The sequence below is a fragment of the Erpetoichthys calabaricus genome, chromosome 10, assembly GCF_900747795.2.
Source record: "Erpetoichthys calabaricus chromosome 10, fErpCal1.3, whole genome shotgun sequence".
In the NCBI taxonomy this organism is placed as follows: Eukaryota; Metazoa; Chordata; class Cladistia; order Polypteriformes; family Polypteridae; genus Erpetoichthys; species Erpetoichthys calabaricus.
This window is the reverse complement of record NC_041403.2, coordinates 5982969-6010895: the sequence shown is the minus strand read 5'-3', so window position 1 is coordinate 6010895 and position 27927 is coordinate 5982969.

Genomic DNA, 27927 nt, shown 5'->3' with positions numbered 1-27927 from the left:
AGCTGTTTCGTCATGTAGTGGATGCGGCAACGCACTGTAGCAGTGCATGCTCCCCAACTTGACTTGACTTGATAGGCCAAACTACCATTTTTAGCCAACGTATTGGAAAAAGTGGTAGCCTCACAACTGCTTGAATTGGTTGAATGCAATAACACTTTTGAGAAATTCTGATCTGGTTTTATTGTAAACAGAAACTTCCTATCTTAGGGTTACAAATGAGCTTCTAATGAATGAACATGTGGGTAATGTGTCTTTAGTTGTGGATTGAAGAGCTGCTTTTGACATTATTAAACGTGCTATCACAATCAATGAAAACAGTGGGTTTGAATATCAAGTATGACACTGGATTGGTTTTCCTTGTATTCATCCAATAGAACGTTTATAGGAGCCATTAGAAATGAAGTTTCTTCATCCTCTGTGCTTACTTATGGAGTTCCTCAAGGCTCCATTTTTTGGTCCTATTTTATTTTTATAGATATGCTTCCACTTGGATATGTCATCTGGCAACTTAATATTAACTGACAATGTTTGTATTGATGACTTACAGCTTTACTTGTTTTTGAATCCAAATAATGTGTCTAATTTGTTGATTCTGCAAGCCTGTATTGATGATAATAAGTAATTGGATGTCTTACAACTTTCTTCAATTAGATTCTGATAAAACTGAGATTGTAACAATTGGCCAACAGCAAAATACAGTTCAGGTAAAGCAGGCCCTTAGGTGTTTGGCACCGAGTATTAAATCACTGTCCTGGAATTTAAGGGTGCCTTTTGACTTCAGGTTCAGTTTGGAAACTCACGTAAATAAAGTGGTACAGTTTTTTTTTTTAATCAATTGAGAAACATTGTTTTGTCTTGGCAGAGTAATATATTGCTCTACTTTCCCCTTTTGTAATATTAATAGGTTAAGCCTTTGTCAGAATGCCTCTAATCTCACAGACATACACTGTTTATAAGGTATTGTACCATATAACTTCTCACATTCCCTTCTACATTTATAACCTCAGGCAATTAGGTGTAATAAAAGACAAGTAGGAGTTAAGTTACAATTTAAACAATGTATTATTGATAATATTCATAAATAATAACAATATGCAAAGTACATTTGAATACTGGCAACCATACAACCTGATAAATGCTGATGTGTAGTTTCAGGTGGCACACAGACTTGTTAGTTACTTTAAATGTCTCTAGTTAAGTCTTCATTTTTGGTCAGCTTTCTTCAGAACAGGCCACATGCCTGTCTCAATATGGCTGCCGAGCTGTGCTCTTCATTGTGTTGTCCTTTTCAGTTCATGGTGTGTGAGATGGTCTTTCATCTGTTTGGTAAAAGAGAGAGAGAGTGCGGTAAAACAAGCAAATGTATAGGTTTTCTGTCCAACCCCTAGAGCCAGTAATAATAATTCTTTGCATTTATATAGCGCTTTTCTCACTACTCAAAGTGCTCAGCAATTGCATTTTAAGGGCCCCCCAAAGCATATGTTAAGGTAAAGCTTGGCAGTTAGGCAGCCTGGCTTTCCTGTGGGGGTTGAAAAGGAGAAACAGCAGAGAAACAATTTACCAAACTTATTTGAGACACTTTCCTTAACCCTGTCGTAAAATTCAGAGAGACACATTGCTACAAGGGGGAGGGGGGGAGGGGGGGTGTTAAACATGAATGCTTCTCACTAATGTAACACTAATATTACATTTGCTTTGCCTAAGTTACAAAGTACTAGGGTGTTGTACCGTGTTAGCCATTACAACAATTATAAAGATTAGAACTTTTTTTTGCTCCTCTCATGCTCGGCATCAGTTGGTAGAGAGGATCAAAACTTTGAGATCATATTAGGCCAAAACTGACATCTGTGTACACTAGTGCTGGACGGTATGACCAAAATTCTATATCACAGTATTTTTCAAAATTATCCTGGTTTCACGATATTCAACGGTATTTTTTTCCCATGCATGAGTGGATGTTAACCACATTTTCCACTGCAATTACTGCAGTAGACTGGCTAAGAATAAGCTACTCCACTGTCATGAGAATTGTACATTGTACAAAAAAACATTTTAATGTGCGCAGACAAGTATTAATACAGGTTTGCATTGCTCCATAAAGTGAGGTGGTTTCAAGGGGGTGGCACTAATGGAGAGAAGGAATCACATTGCATGACAGTTGCAGTCAAAATATAGAAACTTTTTATTGAACAAATTTTGCAAACAACTTAAGCTATAATTTTGACAACATATCTTCAACCATCCAAAGAGGCATTTAGACTTCGTAAAATATCCAGAGGTGCTTTTCAAAAGTTGTATTGCACTGAACATGTCTTAGAAAAGGAATAAATAAAATATTTTTTGTAAACCAACTACACTTTCTGTTAATGTTAACAATCTGTCCACTGACACATTAGCTATATGGACTGTAATGGCGTTGGTTATCTTGATCCACCGCTTGCTTTTTTTTGTCAGAGACAGTACCTCTAGCAAACGTGTCTACAAGTGACGTCTGACTCGAGTGTCCTGTCACTTTTTCAGTTTTACCTGAGGACGTGGAGGGTGCCAATCTTAGTTCCATACATTCATGGCACTCCAAAGCATATCTGCGGCTAAGGTGGTGCAGCAAATTGCTCGTGATGACAACTTTAGCTCGACAGCATTGGCAGTAAATAGTTGTTTGGTCCACATCTGACCTTTTAAAACCAAAGTATCTCCAGACAACAGACACCTCTCCTTTTTTTGGCAAAAATTCTTCTGTGTCATCATTTTCAACTTTATCATCTGCTACAGCTTCAGTTTTGGAATGTTCTCTGTCCATTTTCAACGCTCAATTCCTCCACTAACGCATGTACTCCATTACATGCGTGTTTAGCAGTGTAGCAGTGAAAAAGGTCCCCCCTTAAACAGTTTCCCACTGCGCCACGTTCTGAACGTTGTTTAGGCTATTTAAGCCAGTGTTGCGGTATAAGAAAAATCCATATAATAACAAAAATAAAAAACGGTTTTCGATATGAAACGGTATACCTCCCAGCACAAGTCTACACGCAGGACTTTGAGGACTTTCTGGACAGTCTTTTATGTTTACTGCAATTCCAAGGGGTCTTGCTGAAGGGCCCAGCAGAGTAGGATCTCCTTTGGCGGTACTGTAATGGGGACTCAAACCGGCAAACTTCCAGATACCAGCGTAGATCCTTAGCCTGAGAGCCACCACTCCAAGGGCTTTCTGGATAATCTTGTTTATTTACTGTACTGCCAAAGTTTTCTCTCTTTAAAAGGGTTAAAGCAAAGGAAAAGGAGATGAGCTGCATAGAGCTCCAGGCGTTGTCTTTTTATGAAGCAGAAGAAAAAAGGGGTTAGGAGCTAAAGTGGAAATAAATAAGCAAATAAATAAATAAAAAGTACATTTATATGGCCATCTTTATAATTCTACAAAAACCTTGTTTTGTGATTTTTCAGAAAACAGAACTTTGGAAATTGAAATCAGAACCAGCCATTTCTATTTTCATTATTTACAAATAGTTGCAACTTGGCTTCTGAATTATTTTTCTGATTTATGACTCTTCTGCAAATTTTATGCAATTGTTAATCATACCAAATGTACCTCTCTATACTATATTTAACCTTTTGTGTTTTGAAGTGTTAATATATTTTTATCATTAGATTATTAAAGCAAAATCATGTATTTGGTTTAAAATAGTTATGTTATTACATTTTATTCATCACCCAAATCTTATGGATAAAAAACAGTTTCCTGTGATATTTGAACCCACTCTTAAGTACGCTACACAATAAACAAAACACATTTAGCACCTCTGACAGAGAAACAAATGTTGTATTGTCATTGCTTGTCCATTTATTGCTACCTGTTCATATGGCAAGCCGAATTAACATTTAGAGAGATCTCAAAATGAATTTCAGATATCTTAAAATTGTTTCCTTTACATTTTAAGATATCTGCAATACATTTTCAGATTTATCAAAATAACTGTGATGAATTCTAATGAATTTACAGATATCTTAAATTGACCTATCATGCATGTTAAGGTATCTTAAATTCATTTCAAGATATCTCAGAATCATTCCCTGTAAAAATGCCTATTCTTTCAATGGGACTTCCTGTTTATTATATGATATCTTAAATTGTATTATAAGATATCTTTAATAGAACAGGAAGTGATTTTGAGATATCTGAAAATGTATTTGGGATTTCTGAACATGGACATGAAGCTGTTTTGAGATATCCGGAAATGTATTTCAGATATCTTAAATTGTGTTGTAGATATCGGAAAAAGCTTTTGAGATATCTTTAAAAAGACACTTAATTATTTCAAGATATCTTAAAATGTATTTTAGATATCTTGAAATACAACTTGAGATACAGTATCTAGAAATATATTTTAAGATATCTGAAATGGAGCAGAGACCCATTTTAAGATGTCATGAAATGAATTTTACATATCTCAAATAACAGTGAATTTTAAGTTATCTTAAATGCTTTTTAAGATATCTTAATTGTATTTCAAGATATCCTAAAATAATTTCCTGTGCACTTCAAGATATCTCAAATTCATTTTAAGATATCTGAAATGCATTTTCAGATATCTCTACGTAACTTCCTGCGCATTTTAAGATATCGCGAATACATTTTCAGATATCTGTAAATAGCTTCCTGTCCCTTTCAAAATATCTCAAATACATTTTAAAATTGACAGGAAGTCCCATTGAAAGAATAGGAAATTTTACAGGAAGTGATTTCAAAATCTCAAAATGTATGAGATATTTTGAAAGGCACAGGAAGTTATTTACAGATATCTCAAAGTGCGTTTATTTCAGATATATTAATGTACAGCATATCGTTTCAAGATATCTTAATCTATTTGAGATATCATAAAATGCTTTTTAGAAATCTTAAAACGGATGCATTTTTAGATATCTGTAATTCAATGTGACACATCTAAAATGCATTTCCAGATATCTTAAAATTCATTTTGAGAGATCTCTAAATGTTAATTCGGCTTGCCATATGTTTCCGACCTGGCCCACTTAAGGCGAATGCTGAATACTATTGAATGGTAAGCTGCAGCACTTTGGACCAACTGGTGTCTGGATAACAAGGTCTGGGTGACCCCAATATGAGGTTGGTGTTTTGACCACAAGTATTAAATCAGTGTCCTGGAATTTAAGGGTGCCTTTTGACTTCAGCTTCAGTTTTGAAACTTGTGTAAAGAAAAGTGGCAAAGTTATGTTTTTATCATCTGAGAAACATTACAATGATTTGAACTTTTTCTATAATTTGAAGATCCTGGAGATGTCATACAGTACATGCCTTTAGTACATTGCATCTCCAATATTACAAAAAACTGTTTGCTATACTGAACTGCTCCCCTCTTGCTTGGCATCAGTTGGTGCAGAATAATAATAAATGAGTTACAGTATCAAAACTTTGTGATAATGTTACACCAAAACTGGCATCTGTGTACCCACAGGATTTTGTGTTTTTTTTTTTTTTGTTCTTTTTTTCCTCTTAAACTATTTCTTGTATTAGGAATTTGTTCATTTTCATATACCCCTTGGGGTCAGAGCACAGCGTCAGCCATTGTACAGCGCCCCTGGAGCTATCGCAGGTTAAGGGTTTTGCTCAAGGGGCCAGCAGAGTAGGATCCCCTTTGGCAGTCATGGGGACTTGAACTGGCAATATTCCACATACTGTACCACATATAATCAGGCAACAGTAATTAACCTATGCAGGCACAGGGAGAACATGCAAACTCCATGCAGGGAGGACCCAGGAAGCGATTCCTGGTCTCCTTACTGCAAGTCAGCAGCACTACCACCGTGCCACTCCATGTCAGTTATGTACAATTCAATACAACAGAACATATAAAGGCAGCATCCCAAATAAAGAAAAATTGGAAATAAAAATAAAAACATAAGCTAATTTCTAAAGAATATATAAAAGCTATGAAAACATGCTGTTTAAGAGCAAAGCTTAAAGTTAGTTATTTTTCTGTGTGAGAAAGAAAAAAATAAAAATATCATATCCCATTGATGTTTTTTTTTTTTTTTTTTTTTTTTTTCTTAAAGATTTTTCACAAAGCAAATGCAGGGTAACAACAACATTTTTTTCTAGATCACATTTTCCTTAAAATAACTTAGCTGTTAATGTTAACAATCTCAGTCCACTGACACATTAGCTATATGGATTGTAATGGCGTTGGTTATCTTGATCCACTGCTTGCTTTTTTTTATCATGGGCAATACCTCTAGTAAACGCGTCTACAAGTAACATCTGACTCAAGTGTCCTGTTGCTTTTTCAGTTTTACCTGAGGACGCGGAGAATGCCAATCTTAGTTTCATACATTCATGGTACTCCAAAGCATATATCTGGCTAAGATGTTGCAGCAAATTGCTCGTGTTGACAACTTTAGCTCGACAGCATTTGTAGTAAATAGTTGTTTGGTCCACATCCGACCTTCTAAAACCAAAGTATCTCCAGACAACAGACACCGCTTCTTTTTTCGGCAAAAATTCTTCTGTGTCATCATGTTCAACTTTATCATCTGCTACAGCTTCAGTTTTGGAATGTTCTCTGTCCATTTTCACCGCTCAATTCCTCCACTAACACATTTACAAGATGAAAAAAGAAAAAATATAAAAATAAAATTAGGCAATACTAATTCACAAAGAATAAAGTAAGGTCCAATGGCCAGGGAGGACAGCAAAAAACAAAAAACTCCAGATGGCTGGAGAAACAATTGGGTGTCCACTTATTTCTACCTGTTTGTGACCTGGCCCATGTTAGGTGAGTACAGAAAGCTGCAGCATTTTGGACCACCAGGAGTCTGGACAGCAAGGTCTGGCTGACCCCATTACGAGTTGCACTGCGGTAATCTAGTCTGGTCAATAGAAAAACATGAACTACTTTTTCAAAGTCCAAGTGAAACATCAACTTCCTCATTGTTGAGATCATTGTTAACTCTTAGAAAGAGGCGCAAATAACTGAGTCAATTTGTGAAATGTTAAACATGAGTCAAGCACAATTCCTTTCTTAACAAAAGGTTTACAGCAAGAAGCAAGCGAACCGAAACATCACATTATGTGGCATCCTCCTGTTAAAGAGGGGACCGAGACATGGCCCCTTCTCTCTTCAAGACTACATAGTTATTGTGGGGTGTGTGTGTGTGTTTATATATCTTTTTAATGATGGATTGCTATTGTACTTGATGTTAGCTCTTAGGGTGGCATGGTGGCACAGTGATAGCGTTGCTGCTTCACAGTAAGCAAACCAGGGTTCATATCTTGGGTCCTTCCTGAGTGAATTCTGCAGTTTTTCCCCTTCATTGTGTCTTATTAATGACAATTAAAAATGAGCAGAGCAGACACGCTGGCAAATAACACGGAATAATCAAAGGCTGCAAGAACTTTAGCCTCAGACTCACTAATTAGTAAATAATGGATTAATTAAACAATTAGAACACCTGGAAAAGTAGAATGAAAATGAAGATGAAAATATTGTTAAAAAGAAAACAAACATTATTCCCATATAACTGCTTGTACATTTATTTATTTATTTTAAATTATATATATTATAATATTTGCAGCTGGAAATCCACAAAGGGAGAAAAAATGAATCACGTATCATAAAGTAGTTTTTATTCCTGAGCTTTCAACCCCTGCCAGGGTTCTTCATTAGAGGATAATGCTTAGACTTACAATAATCAAAAGCAATATATAGCAAAAAAATTACGTGGAGGGGGGGTGGGGGAGGTGGCTAAGTCAGTATGGACAGGAGGCCCCCACTGTCCACACTGAATATGCAAACCGTATCACAGACCTTGTCTTTCATATATAAAAGAAAATCCTGGAATGGAAAGCAAATGCAAGGCTACGATACGTGATCATCTCGGAAGACATTTTAAAGACCCGCGAGACCAAGAAGACTTGCCACGGTGCATCTCGCGGGGACCATAAACATGAGACTTGGTGCCAAGAGATTGTCCCAGGGCCGTAGCAGAAAGGACAGCAGCTGTACAGGCTTTAAAAAGATTGAAGGGCAGCGCGACAGCAGCTACTCCAGCCAAACGCAAGCAGCGTTATACATCCTGCAAGAAAGAATTCAACCACGCCCGGGGCCAGAAATAAAAAAAGACAGGTATTGCTTTTATAAAGTCACGCGAGACCAGGCACTTAGCCATCATTTAAAACAAGTCAACAGACCTCTAAGCTAGCAGTTGTTGGATTGCTTTTGGCAGGCAAGCATCATGTGCTCCGAGCTCTTAAAACAGCGACATGCGACAGGCAGAAGAGGCAGCTAGCAAGCAGCAAAAAGACAGCAAATGATCCAAAGGCATATCCTTAGTCTACCTTCAGCTGCAACACCCTTCAGAACACGAGCAGTATTATACGTCTAGGAAGAAAGAGATGTAACTACGCGCGGGGCAGGGAATAAAGAAACAAGTATTGTTTTTACAAAAGTTTTTAAAGTAAAAGTGAAAATAAGGCATATGTAACAATTCACAAGAAAACAACAATCCCTTTAAATTGTAGATTGCCTGCCTAAGGTAAAGTCATCCCTGATGAATGGGGATGTGGGAATGAGGGGTCCTTTCATCGGATTAGCGCTATTTCAGATGTGGAATGGCAAAATGGGGGAGGCAGCTTGTTGAATGAGGTCTCCAGGACTTAAAACAAATCCAAATCATATTATGTGATACCATCTATTGTGAAATTCTACTCCGTACTTCTAGAATTTTTATTTTTATACTGTATTGAGGATTTATTCTGTTCTGTGTATTGTATTGTATTCTATTGACCCCCTTGTTTTTCACACCCACTGCATGCCCAGCCTACCTGGTACGGGGGTCTCTCTTTGAAGTGCCTTTCCCGAGGTTTCTTCCATTTTTTCCCTACGAGGGTTTTTTTGGGGGAGTTTTTTCTGGTCTTCTTACAGGGTCAAGGCTGGGGGGCTGTCAAGAGGCAGGGCCTGTTAAAGCCCATTGTGGCACTTATTGTGTGTTTTTGGGCAATAAAAAAAATAAATTGTATTGTATATCCGGTAAACCAAACACAGGGGTTGGCGAGCGAAGACTTAGTTTTCTAACTTCTATATTGTTCCCAAAACACATCACTTAATTAGCCTAGGAGTCCAATAGAAACAGAAGGTGGTTCTGGCCTACTATACATTAAAGATTTTAATTTTTAAATCGACATATTAGGAACCTCTTCAAAGACCAAAGAAACAACTTCACATACAAACATCCCTTTCCAGATTTTTTTTTTTTTTTTTTTTTTGCCATCAATGGAACCACACATCGCATTAATTGGCTTTAAAGAGGTGGTGTTTTTAAGGGATAGTGCAGTGGTATCACTGCTGCCTTGCAGAAAGGAGACCAGGATTCATGTTCTGGGTCCCCTCTACGTGGATTTCTCATGTTTGCGTGGGTTTTCTCCGGGTGCTCCCGTTTCCACGGATAGTCCAATGACATGAAGGTTAGGTGGATTGACGATAATGAATTGTCCCTTGTGTGTGTGTGTGTGTGTGTGTTTGCCCTGCGATGGACTGGCGTCCTGCCCATTGTTCCTGCATGTGCTATGCTAGATGGGATAGAATCTGGCACCCCACGCGACTCTGTTCAGGACTAAGTGGGTTGGAAAACGACTGACAGACTATATCTTCTTATAAGAGTGTAGTCATCTTTTTAAGGCTGGTAGCAGTTTACTCCTGTAATGCAAAAAATATTGGTGTCATCTGTAATCATCGACCCCTCTCTCGTATTCATTCAGTCAGTGGCTTCGCAGCTGTATTTAGCATATTATTTAAAACGGGATGCTCTTTAGGTACAGAGTTTGCATGCAGGTCTGTCAATTCATTAGCCATATAGTATGGGATATTCAGTATTATTGTAACGTGCAGGCAGTGCTTGCTAACCTTGCCTGAAGGAATGGTAGGGCTGGAAGGGGAAGTTTCTTATTGTAAGGGGCGGACACACCTTGGAGGTGGGCTGCAGGTGAAGGATCCCTGGAATTGCGGAGTCAACGAGAGTGCTCCATTTTTGCATAAGACAGAGTAAATAAAATAAAATCGAAGAGGCCCTGACAGCTGTGAGTGCTCCTGTTCTTATTTACACCGATCGTCACATTATTCTAAGTGCCTCTGACAACACCAAGACAGGCTAACTTCTTTTTATGATATGTTCCCACAATGGATAAGCAAAATATCCTCACTAAAATAACAGTTCTAGCTTCTCAATTTTGTTTTTCAGCTACTCCGTTAACTTCTTTTGTAATCGCCTCACTTTATTTGCATATTCCTCAAGTCCCATCTGTGATACCCAAATAATCAACAGAGCTCCTAAAATTTGACACTAGGCGGCAGAATTTAAATAACAGGTATTAAAAGAGGGGTGGAGCGACAAACACGTGTAAAAAAAAAAAAAAAATTCAGACCCGCCTCTCAACTGCGTATGAATTTAAATACGTGAAAGGGCGATTAGGCAGAGAGGTTTTGGCAGACTACGGTTTTTAGACATCATGAAGATGGTACTGCTATTTGCAGCGATGCCTCTGATTCAAAGTAAGTGATTTTTATATCTTCGACAACATAGTTAAGTAACTCAGTCCAGCGTTTTTACTAAATGAAGGTCTGTTACAAAGTGAGCAGGAGTCGGGATCTATATGAGCGCAGGTTTAAGATTTTATTGAATCGCTCACGGCCTTCGCGAGCAAGCGTTTACGTAGCGCATCCGCTCGTGAGGTGATGTTAGGCAGGTGTTTAAAGTCGTGAGTGACATAATGAAGGATAAACGTTTGGGTTTGTGAAATTCATAGTATAAATCGTGTTTTCCCGCGGTGACGGGAGCAGCTGACCATTTGATGTTTGGAGTCTTTTTAAAGTTCGCGCCGTGTTCATAACCTAACCTAACAGGACTTTTCAACTTAAGAATATTTGCCCCGTTAAAATGCATTTTTCACCACAGATAAACTTGATTCAGAGCCACCCTGCAACTCATATCAAATTCCTCGAAGAGAAGACGCCTGTTTGCCCCGCCCCTTGTTTTTTAATGGTCCTCCGATTAGCGCCAGGTAACGAGATTCCACTACTCCTCTTTTCCAGCTAGCAAATATCTACAGATTTGTCTTCCTCAACCTTAAAAAATGAGAGGAATCGATGTTGAGAATAGAGCGTTTAATAATAGAGTGAGAAATATCGATTTGTACCTGTTTTAACAAAACTTGTTTGTCTGCTCTGGAAAGAGTATGCTGCTGTCACGAAAGACTACGGTTTGAGAAGGCACTTGAATACAAATCATTCAAATCTTCATTTTCTAGCAGGCTGAATTGTTCGTAGACGTAATGTGCAAAGCCTAGTAATGGGCCGTGAAAGCAGATGAGCTATCGTGGTTCGATCATGTTCTGAGCTGGGAAAAGCTACAGCAGCCTCCCTCAGTATAGCATGGATTCTTGGAAAAAATACAAAAATAGCATTCACTGACTCGGCGATTGTAAAAGAATGAATGTAAGCGACAATAGAGGAGGTAGTGACAGGTGACGAAGTAACATTGCGTGATTTAATAAACTACTCGGCATCTGGACAAATAATAACAGACGTTTTAGGGAACGTAAGGGCGAACTTTGCAGCGAAGTTTGACAGCTTTGACACTCCCACTAAGCTCTTGCAATTTTCGAAGAATCCGTTTACGATTGATGTAGTTGGAGGGTTTGCATCAAAAGCCAAACAGGTGCTTGTGTCACTTGAGGAACGATCCCTGCAACAAGGACTGATAGACATGCAAAAATCATCTGAATTGAAACGGGCGCTTCGATCTGTGGGATGTGTACAATTTTGGGGCAGAACTCGGCGAGGTCCAGTTCCCAAAGGCTAAAAAGGTTGTCTGCTTTACTTCTACCAATGTTTGCCATGATGTGCATGCAAGTCGAGCTTTTCGCATATCAGTGCAATAAAAGCGAACACTTGTCTTCACCTTACAAGCACTGGCCTCCATGGATGTTTACAGATTGCTCTCACTTCACCCAAGTTTAATGCTCTTGCAAAGTGAAGTAAGTGCAATTTTAGTCAAAAGAAAGCAAATCTAGTACTGGGTGTTCTTTTTACTACCAAAATCTGACAATTATGCCGAATGGTTTTGGTTAGGGGAAGTGAATTCTAAAGCTTTGTTTGCTAATTTTAATAAGGATCCACAGCCAGCCAATGCCCTTGACACCTCACCTTTACTCCGCTGCACAATGTGATATTTTCATGAATTTCTTTAATTTAAAAATGAACAATATCCATCAGCAGCTGACGCCATGGACTATACTACACAAGTATACTACACAATACTGATTCTGTTTGATAGGTTTTGCTTAAATTCCCTTGTGTCATTTACACTTCTTACTGTTTCTGAAATCTGTTTTTTTTTATTTTTTTTTAATGAAAATTAAACCTTGTGCTTCTCGGTTAGATCCAGTTCCCATTTATTTGGTAATAACTTGAATTGTGTCATTGATAACTGACATTATACAATCCTCTCTTTCTTCCGGTGTTGTTCCCTCAGCTCTTAAGGTGGCCGTTATACAGTGCATCCGGAAAGTATTCCCAGCGCATCACTTTTTCCACATTTTGTTATATTACAGCCTTATTCCAAAATGGATTAAATTCATTTTTTTCCTCAGAATTCTACACACAACACCCCATAATGACAACGTGAAAAAAGTTTACTTGAGGTTTTTGTAAATTTATTAAACATAAAAAAACTGGGAAATCCCATGTCCATAAGTATTCACAGCCTTTGCTCAATACTTTGTCGATGCACCTTTGGCAGCCATTCCAGCCTCAAGTCTTGTTGAATATGATGCCACAAGCTTGGCACACCTATCCTTGGCCAGTTTGGCCCATTCCTCTTCGCAGCACCTCTCAAGCTCCATCAGGTTGGATGGGAAGCGTCGGTGCACAGCCATTTTAAGATCTCTCCAGAGATGTTCAATCGGATTCAAGTCTGGGCTCTGGCTGGGCCACTCAAGGACATTCACAGAGTTGTCCTGAAGCCACTCCTTTGATATCTTGGCTGTGTGCTTAGGGTCGTTGTCCTGCTGAAAGATGAACCGTTGCCCCAGTCTGAGGTCAAGAGCGCTCTGGAGCAGGTTTTCATCCAGGATGTTTCTGTACATTGCTGCAGTCATCTTTCCCTTTATCCTGACTAGTCTCCCAGTTCCCCACAGCATGATGCTGCCACCACCATGCTTCACTGTAGGGATGGTATTGGCCTGGTGATGAGCGGTGCCTGGTTTCCTTCAAACGTGACGCCTGGCATTGACACCAAAGTTCAATCTTTGTCTCATCAGACCAGAGAATTTTCTTTCTCATGGTCTGAGAGTCCTTCTGGTTCCTTTTGGCAAACTCCAGGCGGGCTGCCATGTGCCTTTTACTAAGGAGTGGCTTCCGTCTGGCCACTCTACCATACAGGCCTGATTGGTGGATTGCTGCAGAGATGGTTGTCCTTCTGGAAGGTTCTTCTATCTCCACAGAGGACCTCTGGAGCTCTGACAGAGTGACCATCGGGTTCTTGGTCACCTCCCTGACTAAGGCCCTTCTCCCCTGATCGCTCAGTTTAGATGGCCGGCCAGCTCTAGGAAGAGTCCTGGTGGTTTCGAACTTCTTCCACTTACGGATGATGGAGGCCACTGTGCTCATTGGGACCTTCAAAGCAGCAGAAATTTTTCTGTAACCTTCCCCAGATTTGTGCCTCGAGACAATCCTGTCTCGGAGGTCTACAGACAATTCCTTTGACTTCATGCTTGGTTTGTGCTCTGACATGAACTGTCAACTATGGGACTTTATATAGACAGGTGTGTGCCTTTCCAAATCATGTCCAGTCAACTGAATTTACCACAGGTGGACTCCAATGAAGCTGCAGAAACGTCTCAAGGATGATCAGGGGAAACAGGAGGCACCTGAGCTCAATTTTGAGCTTCACGGCAAAGGCTGTGAATACTTATGTACATGTGCTTTCTCAATTTTTTTATTTTTAATAAATTTGCAAAAACCTCAAGTAAACTTTTTTCACGTTGTCATTATGGGGTGTTGTGTGTAGAATTCTGAGGAAAAAACTGAATTTAATCCATTTTGGAATAAGGCTGTAACATAACAAAATGTGGAAAAAGTGATGCGCTTTGAATACTTTCCGGATGCACTGTATGTTCTGTGGTCATACGTAATTTCCATTACCCGTGGTCATACGTCATTTCTGTTTCAAACACGAAAAGAATTTTATTTATATAGATAATACACAATTACAATGTTAGATATCACAAATGAAACTACTGCAAAAGCACATTACAACAAGAGCACTTTGTACAGGCCTTGCATCAGTTCATTTCACCTTCGTACATTTTAATTTCTGAGCGTTTTTAATCCCCATTATAGTTATTTAATTATTTGTCTGTAGTAAAGTACTGTATGTGCGTTTGTATGTCTTTTTTTAAGTATTTTAATTATCTCTCTGTTGTAATTTTTCCCTTCACTTCTTGTATGAAAATGTGCTACTGAAACAAATGTTGTTATGCCAGACTTGCTTTGTTAAACTGCCTGTCTATTAGGAATAAGGCGTTGCTCTTTTATGATTTTAATTATTTATTGGGAAAAAAAAGAGACTTATTTTTGATTTGAGAGACGGCATACCAACAAGGTGACTATATGCATTTCCATCTATTCTTCTAAGCCCTGTTTAAAGAGCAAGGCTGGTGAACTGGCTGTTGTGTTTTGTAGTTGCTTAAAAATTAGGGAGGTTGCCTTTCTCAGTGTGACATCATTTGAGTATATGGCATTCTGTGTTGTCTTGATATATCGACTCTCTAAAGTCTCTAGGTTTTTATCTGAACTAAATGAATTGCCTACACCTGTTTAAGCTGTATGCCCTGCTATGATTTTACTCGGGAATTTTAATCTACATAGATTCTATTTTTTTGCCTTTTGACTATTCTTTAACATTTTTAACATGAGGTAATATGTTGATTTTTCCTAGTTGCGGTCACACACTAGACATTTGCATTTACATATGTCTGATATGTTTTTTTTGGACTTGAGACTATTGCTGTCTCGAGTATCTTGATCTGGATTTCTGACCATAAGCTCATAGAATGTTACCATTCTATCCCTTTTCCTAAAACCTGGGAGTAAACTACTATAGTATATCCTTTTCTAATCTTAGGTCTATCAATCCAATTTGCTTTTTCCGCAGTGCTTACATACCTGTTCTAACTGAAACTTTTCTGATCTCTCCTGTTCATATAAAAGTTTCTCAATATAATTACATCTGTTCTAATACACTTCATTACTGTGTCCCCTAACCATACAGGCACAGTACCTGCTGCTCACCCTTCCCTGCGACATGCCACAGAGCTTAGGGTATTGAAAGCAGTTGGTCATAGACTTGAACACTGTTAAAAAGAACTGGGTCTCAAATCAGTGGCATACCATGAACAAAAACTTAAGTACAAGGATGTTATAAATAAGCCAGTTCCCATTATTATCTATCTGTCTGTCATATAATATCTTTCAAATTTATCTGTCTAGCTATCTATCTGTCATATAGTATCTGTCACATCTAGCTACCTATCTATATCTATCGTGGACTATCTTACAGACAGACCTCAGTATGTGCGTCTCGGGAACTGCAGGTCTGACATTGTGGTCAGCAGCACAGGAGCGCTACAGGGGACTGTACTTTCTCCGGTCCTGTTCAGTCTATATACATTGGACTTCCAATACAACTCGGAGTCCTGCCATGTGCAAAAGTATGCTGATGACACTGCTATCGTGGGCTGCAGGAGGAGGAGTATAAGAACCTAATCAAGGACTTTGTTAAATGGTGCGACTCAAACCACCTACACCAAGGAGCTGGTGGTGGATTTTAGGAGGACCAGGCCCCTCATGGACCCCGTGATCATCAGAGGTGACTGTGTGCAGAGGGTGCAGACCTATAAATACCTGGGAGTGCAGCTGGATGATAAACTGGACTGGACTGCAATACTGATGCTCTGTGCAGGAAAGGACAGAGCCGTCTATACTTCCTTAGAAGGCTGGCGTCCTTCAACTTCTGCAATAAGATGCTGCAGATGCTCTATCAGACGGTTGTGGCGAGCGCCCTCTTCTACGTGGTGGTGTGCTGGGGAGGCAGCATAAAGAAGAAGGACGCCTCACGCCTGGACAAACAGGTTAGGAAGGCAGACTCTATTGTAGGCATGGAGCTGGATAGTCTGACATCCGTTGCAGAGCAGACTCCTGTCAATCATGGAGAATCCATGGCATCCACAGAACAGGATCATCTCCAGACAGAGGAGCAGCTTCAGCAACAGACTGCTGTCACCCTCCTGCTTCACTGACAGACTGAGGAGATCGTTCCTCCCCCAAACTATGCGACTCTTCAATTCCAACCTGGGGAGGTAAACATTAACATTATACAAAGTTATTGTATGTTATACCTGCATTGTTATCACTCTAAAATTAATATTGTTATTATCAGTATGCTGCTGCTGGAGTATGGGAATTTCCCCTTGGGATTAATAAAGTTTATCTATCCATACATATCCATCTATCCATACATATCCATCTATCCATACATATCCATCTATACATATCCATCTATCCATACATATCCATCTATCCATACATATCCATCTATCCATACATATCTATCTATACATATCCATCTATCCATACATATCTGTCTATCCATACATACATATCTATACATACATATCTATCTATCTATCTATCTATCTATCTATCTATCTATCTATCTATCTATCTATCTATCTATCTATCTATCTATCTATCTATCTATCTATCTATCTATCTATCTATCTATCTATCTATCTATCTAGAATTGAAACAGGACAAATTTTAAAAAGGAATAACCAAGCAAGTATTTCTAGCTAAGCAGAGGCAAGGTACGCTCCAAAACATGGCCAGAGGTAGACCAATTCGAATGGAGGCTGCTGCGTGAGTGAGAAGGGCCTGCCTGGCTCCCCACTTCGGTCATCACACTTCCCTCTCCCCTCGGCCCACAGCCTTTGTCTCTGATTAGCATGAATATCTCATTCCTGCAAGCGAACCATCATTCATAGCGCGATGAGAGAAGTTACAAAATCAACTGGAATGTTTAAGCAAATTACAGAAAAAAACAATCTACAATACCATACAATACAGTTGATTTTTGTATAGCCCAAAATCACACAGGAAGTGCCGCAATGGGCTTTAACAGGCCCTGCCTCTTGACAGCCCCCCAGCCTTTACTCTCTAAGAAGACAAGGAAAAACTCCCAAAAAAACCTTTTAGGGAAAAAAATGGAATAAACCTTGGGAAAGGCAGTTCAAAGAGAGACCCTTTCCAGGTAGGTTGGATGTGCAGTGGGTGTCAAAAGAAGGGGGTCAATACAATACAATACACAGAACAGAACAAATCCTCAATACAGTATACAAATAAAACTTTTAGAAGTACGGAGCAGAATTTAACAGTAGATGATATCACATAATAAGATTTGGATAGTTTTAGACTCCTGGAGACCTCATCCATCAAGCTGCCTCCCCCATTTGGCCATTCCACAGCTGAAACAGTGCTGGGCCAGCCAATCCGATGAAAGGACCCCTCTTTCCCACGATTCCAGCGATCCTCCATCAGGGATGACTTTTCCTTAGGCAGGCAAAACAACTTGGCAGGTGGGCCGTGGCACCAAGTGCCACATATGAGTACTGAGAAGAGAAACAGAATAAGTGAGGGTTAGTAACAAATTCTAACTATCATGTTACTTATGTTTTAGTGCTAATGACTAACAACAGAGATGCAGTCTGTACAGTTAATCAGCAGCTCTAGTCAGGGTATGCTAAACTGAAGTAGTGAGTCTTCAGCCGGGATTTAAAAGCTGAGACCGAAGGGGCATCTCTTATAGTAGCAGGCAGACCACTCCACAGTTTAGGGGCCCTGTAACTAAAAGCTCGACCCCCCTACTGTTAGTTTAGTAATCCTTGGAACCATAAGCAGACCAGCATCTTGAGATCTTAATGTGCGATCTGGTTTGTAAGTCATGATAAGTTCAGACAAGTAAGCCGGACCTTGGCCATTTAATGCTTTATATGTTTAAAGGAGGATTTTGAAATCTGCCCTAAACTTAACCGGGAGCCAGTGTAAGGATTTAAGAACTGGAGTTATGTGTTCATATTTTCTTGTTCTTGTAATAATTTTTGCAGCCGCATTTTGGATTAACTGGAGGCTGTATAGAGAACAGTTTGAACATCCAGTGAACACCGCATTGCAGTAGTCAATCCTACTAGAGATAAATGCAGGAATTAATTTCTCAGAATCCTGTTTATTTGGAAAGCGCCTTAATTTCCTAACATTTTTAAAATGGAAGAAACATGTTTTGGATAACTTTTGTAATATGCGCTTTAAATGACATGCAAGAGTCAAAGATAACTCCTAGATTGCGGGCTGGTTCAGTAAAATTAATTGGGATTCCAACTGATTTAAATGATGACAAAATATTGTTATGATCAGCGTCATTCCCTCCAACAATTAACATCTCGGTTTTATCTGTATTTAAAGACAAGTAGTTCTCATTCATCCACTCCTTTAATTCGCTAACACAACTAATTAAAGACAACATCGGAGAAACTTCATTTGATTTAAATGAAAGGTATAACTGGGTGTCGTCTGCATACGAGTGAAAATTAACATTATGTTTCCTAATGAGAGATCCCAGTGGAAGCATGCAAAGTGAAAACAATAAAGGTCCCAGTACGGAGCCCTGTGGGACACCATATTGAACTTCTGTGTATAATGATGGAGTGCTGTCAGCACATTTCTGTACATATTGGAATCAATTTGATAAGTAAGAACTAAACCAAGCGAGCAAAGTGCCGGTAAGCCCAACATCATTTTCTAGCCTGTGTAGTAAAATAGAATGGTCAGTGGTGTCAAACGCTGCACTTAAGTCCAACAACATAATTACAGTGGAGTTTCCTTCATCAGAGGATATCAGAATGTCGTTTACAACCCGTGTTAGTACCGTTTCTGTACTATGACCAGTGCGAAAACCAGACTGGAATTTCTCAAATAAATTATAATGCGTAAGGTGTGGAAGCTGACTGGTGACTACTTTTTCTAGTATTTTAGAGAGAAACGGTAGATTTGAAATAGGCCTATAATTATTTAGTATGTGTGGGTCTAGGTCTGACTTATTAAGTAATGGTTTAATGACTGACACTTTTAGTGTATCAGGTACTGTGCCATGCAATAATGAACTATTGATAATGTTTGGGATAGGCGCTGCAAGAACATCCATTGTACTTTTTACTAGTTTTGTTGGCACTGGATCTAGGGAACAAGTAGTGGGCTTCATTTTAGAAATTAAAGTTAAGACTTCCTGCTCAGTTACAGGATTAAAATTACTAAAGTGCTGAATGTAATGTGAGACAGGGTCTGCTAAGCTAGTATGCGGTTTGTACTGTGATGCAGAGATCTGGGATGTTATATTTTTAATTTTCTCGTTGAAGAAGTTCATAAAGTCTGTACTGCTAATATCTGTTGGTATTTTGCACTGTTGATCTGAATTTCCATTTGTTAATTTAGACACTGTTCTAAACAGTACCCGAGGATTTTTATTATTGTTATCTGTTAATGTAGAATAGTATTCTGAGCGAGCTTTAAAGAGGGCTTATATTTATTTATTAACACTCTCTGTCCATGCAATTTGAAAGACATGTAGCTTTGTTGTTCTCCATCTGCGCTCCAGTTTTCGACACTCTAATTTAAGAGCTCGAGTGTTTTCATTAAACCAGGGAGAGTTTCTATGTGCTTTGATCACTTTTGTTTTAAGGGGAGCCACTGTGTCCAGAGCATCTCTCAAGGTCACATTATAACGTGATGTTAGCCGATCTAAATTGTTTTCCACGTTTACATTTGATGTTAACTGAGCTAAATGGTTTTCCACAATTACACTCGACTTACTCAAAGTATCTATAAATTTTGAAGCAGAATTACAATCTAGATGTCGCAGTGTCTTTGTTTTAATCTAGGAGTGGATTGACAAGGGCAGGACTAAATCAAATGTAATTAAGTAGTGATCAGAAATAACTTCATTTAATGGAGTGATATTTAAATTTTGAATTTCAACTTTGTAAGTTATAATTAAATCTAATGTGTGGCTATGATTATGAGTTAGACCTTTGACAATCTGACAAAATCCTACTGAATTTAACAAATAAGTAAAACATTTGCTAAAAGTGTCAGTTTCCACATCAATGTGTTAATTAAAATCCCCCATCAGTACTACATGAATCATAGTTTATAGCCAAATCAGATAGAAGGTTGCTAAATTCAGTCATGAACAATGAATATGGCCCTGGTGGTCTGTAGACTAGCAATATAATTGTGTTGGAATCTGTTTTAATATTTAAAATGAATACCTCAAAGGATGTAAAGTTGCCTACATTTTTAGACGTGATTTGCATTTTGTTTCAATGAATTATTCCAAGTCCTCCTCCTCGACCAGAATCTCTTGACTTATGAAGGATGGAGTAGCCATCTGGTGATGCCTCAGCTAGGGGGACAGTGTCACATTTACTAAGCCAGGTTTCAGTGAGAAGACACAGATCAGATTTTATACTTAATATAATATCATTTACCAAAACAGCTTTAGTGTCAAGAGAGCGAATGTTCAATAAGCAGCATTTAAAACTGCATGCTTCTTTCTGAATTGATGATATACTTTTTGTTTTAATTTGAAGTAAATTTCTATTACAGATGCCCCTGGTGGAGGGTCTGGTTTTATCCCTTGGTCTAATTATACATCTTATTTTTTGGTTATCAATTAATTTATGGTTTGTATCAAGACTAAATTTACTGGATGCCCCACGACAAGGATTATGGGTAACAGCTTCAGGAAAGCTGTTAAGTAGTTCTGTTTTGAAAAGCAGACAGATAGACAGACATTCTCACTCACCTGCCAGACTCTGTTTGAGTCACTCTATCTCTTGCCAAGTGTTGGAGCGCACCTTGCCTCCGCTTAGCTAGCGATACCTGTTTGTTCGGCAGACATTATCTTCTAGAGATTGTTAAGGAGTAACGTTTGATGTTTTTGAGAGAGAGATCAGAGCTACGTGTGTGTTAGAAGTGACACTATTGATAAAATTAATCAATTGGTGCTCAAATTATTTGACATGCTGTCATGAACATACACTTCAATAAATACCGTTTTTTATAAGACAACGATTCACTTCATTAGCCTACATAATTTTTAAATTCCATTAATCCTCCTGGTGTGCCGCCACATAATTTAGCATTGAGAAGTAGGAACATCGATTCTTCTTCTGACAAATCTGAGCCCACCCAAACTTTGCAATGGGACCAGTCTTCAGGTCTTTCTGCTTCAGAACAACATCATAGAAGCGATAATCATCACAGGATGTGGCATTGGTGAGATGGATTTAATCTCTCGCCTTCCTCTAATCGCGACATACATGCCCTTTCAATTCAAGAGATTACAGTTCCCGGTGAAGCTTTCTTTTGCAATGTGAATTAACAAGGCCCAGGGACAGACACTCAAGTTTGCATAGGTTGATCTTAGCTCACCAGGTATCGCGAAAGGTCAACTTTACATCGCTTTCTCCCACATTAGTTTGGGCCACTTCACTTGTCAGTTATTGTCTAACCCGTTTAGTCCTGTACAGGGTCGCATGGGGTGGCTGGAGCCTTTCACAGCTAGCATACAGTACAAGGCAGGAACAAACCCTGAACAGGGTGCCAGTCCATCACAGGGCGAACACATACAACCACACACCAAGAACACAATATGGCCAATTTGGTGTCACCAAACCACCTAACCTGCATGTCTTTGGACTCTAGGAGGAAACCTATGCCGACATGCAAACTCCATGCAGAGAGGCTCCAGGAAGTGATTCCTGGTCTCCTTAATGCAAGTCAGCAGCACTCTATCTATCTATCTATCTATCTACCACTGCGCCACCATGCCGCTCCATGTCAGTTATGTACAATTCAATACCACAGAACATATAAAGGCAGCATTCCAAATAAAGAAAAATGAGCTTATGTTTATATTTTTATTTCCAAAAAAATATAAAAGCTATGAAAACATGCTATGTATCTTGAATTTATTAAAACACTACTGATTAAGAGCAAAGCTTAGTTTTTCTTCCATGTGAGGGAGAAAAAAATTAAAAATATCATATCCAATTAACAATTTTTTTTTTTTGCTTTCTGAAGGACTTGTGATGTGTTGTTGCAATTTTTCACAAAGCAATGCAGCCTAACAACAACATCATTTATTTCTAGAGCATGTTTTCATACAAATGACTTAGTTCAAAGTGCTTTACAAGATGAAAAAAAGAAAAATATAAAAATAAAATTAGGCAATACTAAGTAACAAAGAATAAAGTAAGGTCTGATGGCCAGGAGGACAGAAAAAAACAAAAAAAAAACACCAGAGGGTTGGAGAAACAAAAACAAAATCTGCAGGGGGTACTTAGGCCACGAGACCACCCGGCCAGTACCCACTGGGCATTCTACAGTACTTAACATAAATTACCTCAATCAGTCCTCATGGTTTTTAGACTCACATGGAAATATTAGATGATGACAGGAAGGCTGCTCGCTTCAAGAAGGGGATGGGGGAAAGCCCTTGGGAACCACATCCCTGGAAGATTCGAAACTGTTGGAGAGCCAATAGGGTCAGGTCTATTGGGGATCGGAACTGGTGTGGTGCTGAGGCATCGCCTGCTGCACGGCAACACTCGGATCCCAATTTGACGCGGCCCATACGGGTGGGCTCATGGAACGTCTTGTCTCTCCGGCAAGATGATAATCTTCCTCTGGTGTCGGAGGAGCTGCATAAACTCCGCATTTCAGCGGCAGCACTCTCTGAGGTGCGTAGACTGGGGACTGGCCAGATCTCTGTAGGTGCATACACCTTTTATTGGTCTGGTCGGTGTGATGGTGGTCATAATCAGGGAGTAGCTGTTGCTGTAGCGGATTGGCTTCTTCTGATGATATCCAATGTCACTCCTTTCAACGAGTGTATTATGGGACTCCGATTGCGGCACTCCCTGGGTGCCTTGTCTGTTGTCTCAGTGTATGCTCTGACCGCGGTGAGTGATGTCTCGGCGAGGGAGACATTTTATTCGTAGCTTCACTCTGTGGTTGATAGATGCCCACGAGGTGACACTCCTCTGGTCATGGCCAACTTCAATGCAGCCACTGGCACTGACAGGGCTGGCTGTGAGGATTGTCTCTGTCCCCATGGGTCTGGTGACCGTGGTGAAAGTGGGTTCATGTTCCTTGACTTTGCATAAGGTCAGGGGCTGCGAATCGCTGGATCCTGGTTCCAGCCCCCTGAACTGCATCCTTGGACTTGGCACTCCAATACTGGTGGTGAGGTGAAGGAGATTGATCACATCCTCGTGGGCAGATGCTGGAGGCTCTTGCAAAACTGCAGGGTCTACAGAAGTGCCCAGTTTGTGAATTATGACCACAGACTTGTTGTTGCTACTCTTAGGAACCAGCCTAGGTCCAGTAGGTTACCACCTACTAGGAAAATGAGCCTGGACTTGGCCAGACTCCAAGACCAGGCTGTTTCTAATGAGTTTGCATGCAGTTTGTGTGAGGAACTTGCAGATCTGGGTACGACTGCCGATCCTAATGTGATGTGGGAGACCTTCCATGACAAGACCCTGAAGGTTGCTGAGGGTTGTGTTGGTGTTACCGGTGTTCCCAGAAGGAGGTGTTTCATCTTGCAGGGCACCCTGGATATCATTGAGACGAGTCACAGTGCACTGCTCAATGGCAACTCTGGTCTGTACCGGAAATCTGAGAAGGACGGCTGCGAGGGCTCTGAGGGAAGATGAAGAGGCATTTGTTAGAGGAATCTATGAGAAAGTGACGCACCATCTGTGGTCTAGTGACCGACATTCTGCTTACAGAGGAATCGAAGCATTATGCACATCTGAATTTGTTCCTCAGAGAGTCGCAGTGAGGGTGGCTGATGGAACGGTCCTTACGGATGACACTGCAGTTGTGACCCGCTGGGCTGGCTAAGACTCTCCAGCTAGGACGTTGGATATCTCTGGCTTCACAGTTCTTGAGGCTGATCCTCCAATTAGCTGTGAACCACACAATCTCACTGAGATTGCACAGGTGGTGAACCAGCTGAGGGGGGAAAGGCTGCAGGGATCTGTGGTATCCGGGGTGAACTTCTCCAGGCTGGTGGTAAGGCTGCCCTCCTGGCATTGCAAACAATCTTTGCTTCCATTTGGGAGACTGGCATCATCCCAACTGACTGGAAAATGGGACTTATCGTCCCTATCTGGAAAGGCAATCACCTGGATTGCAGCAACTACAGTGGGATAACACTGCTCTCGGTGCCGGGTAAGGTCCTTGTTAGGGTCGTCCTCGATAGGATCCGTGATCACTTGCTCACCTACCAGCGACCGGAACAGTCTGGTTTTACGCCTAAGAAGTCTACCATCCACCGCAACCTGGCACTGAGGGTTCTCATGGAGTGCAAACGCGAATGTTGGCAGAGTTTCTTTGGCGCCTTTGTTGATTTTCACAAAGCGTTCAACTCAGTTGATTGAGCTGCCCTGGGGGACATCCTGAGGGATTGCGGGATCCTCTTGAGGTTGCTGGATATCATGGCCGACCTATACACTGGTACTGTAAGTGCAGTGCAGAGTGGAGGCAGGACCTCTACGTTTTTCCCAGTTGATTCTGGGCTTCGTCAGGGGTGTGTTCTGCTCCTACTCTGTTCAATGCTTGTATGGACTGGGTGTTGGGCAAGGTCGTGGGGTCCAGTGGCTGTGGGGCATCTGTTGGTGAAGAAAGATTCACTGATCTTGACTTTGCTGACGATGCTGTGATCTTCACGGAGTCAATGAAGGCTCTGATCAGGACTCTCGAAAGACTGAGTGAGGAGTCTGAGTGTCTGGGCTTGCGGGTGTGCTGATAAAAACCAACATCAGGCCTTTAATGACCTCTTGGGCACAGCCATCAGCAGTGTGTCTGTTTTTGGAGAGCGCGTCGACCTTGTTGAGAGGTTTACTTACCTTGGCAGTGACATTCATGTGACTCTGGTGACTCTTCCTGTGAAGTCAGTAGACGGATTGGGAGAGCATGGGGGGGTCATGAGGTCGCTGGAAAGGGGTGTGTGGCACTCCCGATTATCTATGCAAAAGGATGAAGGTCCAAGTCTTTAGAGTCCTGGTGCTTCCTGTCTATCTATATGATTGTGAGACATGGACGCTATCCAGTGACCTGAGATGAAGACTGGACTCCTTTGGTACTGTGTCTCCAAAAAATCCTTGGGTACCGTTGGTTTGACTTTGTGTTGCTCACAGAGCCCCAAATGAGGCACATGACCTGCATGGTGAGGAAGCGTCAGTTACGGCACTACGGCCATGTGGCGCGTTTCCCTGAGGGTTATCTGGCTCGTTAGATCCTCATTGTTGGGGACCTGAGTGGCTGGACCAGGCCAAGGGGTCGCCCACATAACACCTGGCTGTGGCAGATAGTGGGTAATTTCCGGAGGGTAGTACTGGACCTCATGTCTGCCTGAGGGGTTGCCAACCGGGATCCCAAGTTGTTTCACCGTGTAGTGGGTGCAGCAATGCGCTGTACAAGTGCATGCTCCCAAACTTGACTTGACAGTCATATGGACCTTTTGGCCTTCAATCCATCAATGTAAGGACAGCATGGTGCCTTGATCAGGAAAACCCGACCGGAGAAAAGCAGAGAAAGTAGAGTTTAGTATGGATTGTGGAGCCATGAAAAAAATAATTAAATGCATATACAGAATTTCAGGGTTAAACTAAAATGAAGCTATGAGAAAGCCATGTTAAAATAATTAGTTTTTAGCAACTTTTTAAAATGCTTCACCGTATTAGCCTGGCAAATTTTTATTGGTCAGCTACTCCAGGTTTTAGGTGCATAACAGTAGAAGGCCGCCTCATCACTTCTTTAAAGTTTAGCTCTTGGAATTCTAAACAGCCCCTCATTTGAAGATCTAAGGTTACGATTTGGATTGTAAGGTGACTGACATTCTGAGATACAGGATGGAGCAGATTATTTAAGGCTTTGTAAACCATAAGCAGTATTTTAAAGTCAATTCTAAGTGGCACAGGTAACCAGTGTAGTGACGTTAAGACTGGCGTGATGAGCTCGAATTTTCTTTTCCTAGTTAAGATCCTAGCAGCTCCATTCTGCACTCATTGCAATCGATTGTTGTCTTTTTTTTTTGGGTGGTCCTGACAGGAGTGCATTACAGTGATCTAGTCGACCAAAAACAAAAGCGTAAACTCATCTTTCAGCATCTTGCAAAGTTACAAGGGATCTAATTTTTGCAATATTTCTTAAGTGAAAAAATGCTGTCCTAGTAATCTGATTAATATCTGATTTACAATTCAGGTCAGAGTCAATAATTACTGCTAAACCCTTTACCTCTGTCTTGACTTTTAAGCCTAATGGATCGAGTTTATTTCTAATACCCTCATTATATCCATTTTTGCCAATTACTAAGATTTTACCATCTAACCATCTCGCCATATCTCTGAATCAGAAGCAAAACGGGTACAGCCAGCCATGTTTCATGCACAGAGTTCAGTGGAAAAAAAGCTTACTTTTTAATTTCAGGTATCTATATATATATATATATATATATTGATTTGATTGATTGATATTATACTTGATGTAACGCTGCTGCCTCACAGTAAGTAAACCAGGGTTCATGTCCTGGGTCCTCCCTGTGTGAATTCTGCATATTCTCCCCATGTGTGTATGGATCTCCTAACAGGTGCTAGAAAGAACTTTCTATTTAGACCCATAACATGCCCCATAAATATATGTACAGATGAAAATAGATTTTTCAAAAACCAAAGGCTTCCTGATTTTTAAAAGGACTCTTGTTGTATACAGTAGCACAAGTTGAGCTCCTTCTTTCTTGATTTGTTGTTTCCTGCTTTGTAGCCTACAATACATTAAAGATTATTTTTTGTGGACATATGAACCTTTTCAAAGCCCAAAGAAGCAACTTCACATACAAACAACCCTTTCCAGAATTTTTGTTTGTTGTGTCCATTAATAAAACCACACAACCCAGTAAAGTGGCTTTAAAGAAGTGGTGTTTTTAAGCGGTGGAGTGGTGGTAGTGCTGTTGCCTTGCAGTAAGAAAACCAGGATTCATGTTCTGGGTCCTCTCTACATGGATCTTTCATGTTTTCCCTGTGTTTGCGTGAGTTTTCTCCGGGTGGTTCTGTTTCCTCAGATAGTCCAAAGACATGCAGGTTAGGTGGATTGGCGATACTGAACTGTCCCTGGAGTGTGTGTGTGTGTTTGCCCTGTGATGGACTGGCGCCCTGCCCAGGGATTTGTTCCTGACTTGCGCCCTATGCTGGTTGGGATTGGCTCCAGCTGACCCCCGTGACCCTGTGCTAGGATATAGCGAGTTAGAAAATGACTGACAGACTGTATCTTCTTATAAGTATACAGTCATCTTTTTAAGGCTGGTAGCAGTTTATCCCTGCAAAGCTAAAAATGTTCACGCCATCTGTAATCATCAACCCCTCTCTCATATTCATTTAGTGGGTGGCTTCACAGTTGTATTTAGAATATTATTTAAAATGGGATTCTCTAGGTACAGAGTTTGTATGCAGGTCTGCTCATTCATTAGCCATCCAGCACGGGATCTATACTAATAAAAGGCAAAGCCCTCACTCACTCACTCAATCACTCAACAACAACAACATTTATTTATATAGCACAGTTTCATACAAAAAGTAGCTCAAAGTGCTTTACATAATGAAGAGAAGAAAAATAAAAGACAAAATAAGAAATTAAAATAAGACAACATTAGTTAACATAGAAAGGAGTAAGGTCCGATGGCCAG